Here is a 1840-nt window from a genome sequence, read left to right on the forward strand (position 1 = left end):
TTTCGAAAATATCAGGCAGGTTCGGAATGCATTGACAACCATCAACAATGTATATCCGAATTTCGATGACACCGCAAACAGAGGTCTTGGTTTATTAAACAAAGCTCTAAGACATACCCATAATTTTTGATCTCATAACGGGAACATAAGCGATCTTGTATCTTGGCAGGCACTCCGTCATCAGGCCACAAGTGGCCCATCGGGACCATCCGACCGCCGTGTCATCCTCACGGAGGATGCGGATAGGAGGGGCGTGTAGTCAGCACACCGCTCTCCCGGTCGTTACGATGGTTTTCTGTGACCGGAGCCGCTACTGTTCGGTCGAGTAGCTCCTCAATTGGCATCACGAGCCTGAGTGCACCCCGAGAAATGGCAACAGCACGTGGGGGCCCGGATGGTCACCTATCCAAGTGCCGGCCACCCCCGACAGCGCTTAACTTCGGTGATCTGACGGGAACCGGTGTATCCACTGCGGCAAGGCCGTTGCCGTCTTTTATCTTAATGTGAGCAACAATAATCAGTCCAGACAGCAAATGCCTCTTATATGTGTGGTATGGTACTCGGTATAAGTCGTACAGCAGCCATTTTCGGACCAGTAATGTTTCCATTGGTGACAGAGCCGTTATCAAGTGCGAAAAGCACATGCCGCCACCTGTAATCAGTCTGAAAATATCTATGCACAATTGAAACTCGTTACCATACCACAACAGTAAATAGCATTTGCGATTTCACCTGACGGTTTTTTTAATGCCCTCACATAAATAATCCAACAGATTCCTGTTGGGCGTCCTGGGAGAGCCTGGTATTCGCGAACCACGACCAGTATACTTGTTGTCGAAGATTTATGCATTGCATTTCCGAACAGCCACAAGAAAGTGTGCCGAGGCACTATAGGTCATACACAACATGCTGAACCTTCCACCAAAAGTATCATCATCCAAGTAGTCGATTAGCTTGTGTTGCAGGGAATGAAGTACACGCGACCAGTATGTCGGCCAGGTAGGAAATGTAACCACATCCATTGGTTTTTGGACCTACATTTATTAGGATTATACGCTTGTTTCATTGTCCTCTGTTCGTTCTTTTCATTAGTACCTATCATAGTATATACACTGACACTGACCAAGCGACCTTGGTGTTCTAGTTCCAGCTTTCACTACCTGTAAAGTGTAAGGCGACCACTTGTGTGCCTGTAGTCGTTGGAGGTGGATACAACGCAGACCTTTTAAACCACAAAAACATTGATATACAATTGGATGGATGAAAATTACACAATTTTTTTACAATGTTGCAAGTAAACAAGATGGCAAAAACAATACCCGAAAGTGCTTATATTTCTCTGTTGAATTGGTTATTGTTAATCTAACTGAATAATGTCAACAATGTAAGGAAAAGATAAATTGCTGTTTACCGTAAAGATGAGATAGTGATACGTGATCGTAAAGATGAGATAGTGATAAGTGATAGTTGCATCGAGATGGCGGTCATGTTTGCATTAGGTGTGCTTGCTTGTATGAATGAATGTGTGTGTGTTTCTTTTTCTGAAGAAGGCTTTGGTCGAAAAATAACGTGTAAGCGTCTCTTAGTTGCGCCTGCTGCAAATTAACGTCATCTTCATGGTATGTAGGGCTCTAACATGTCCTTAGATTGTTGATATTCCAACCTGAAATTTCCATTGTTTGATTTTAATGAATAATGTCCTCAGTTCAATGATTCGTAGCTTCCTGTACAGGGTGTCCATAAAAAAAAGTCCCAGGTTACAAATTTTAATAATATTAACTGTAAGCGTCGTAGAGTGCTGAGTCAGGGATACAATTCAAGAGTACTTCAAACAGTCTTA

At 43.3% G+C, this 1840-nt stretch overlaps 1 pseudogene; it reads right to left on the reverse strand.

The window, feature by feature from the left end:
• Positions 1–370: 370 nt before the first annotated feature.
• LOC126210912 (5S ribosomal RNA) lies at positions 371–488 on the reverse strand (annotated as a pseudogene).
• Between the last annotated feature and the right edge of the window lie 1352 nt (positions 489–1840).

Source organism: Schistocerca nitens, chromosome 1 (genome assembly GCF_023898315.1).
Source record: "Schistocerca nitens isolate TAMUIC-IGC-003100 chromosome 1, iqSchNite1.1, whole genome shotgun sequence".
In the NCBI taxonomy this organism is placed as follows: domain Eukaryota; kingdom Metazoa; phylum Arthropoda; class Insecta; order Orthoptera; family Acrididae; genus Schistocerca; species Schistocerca nitens.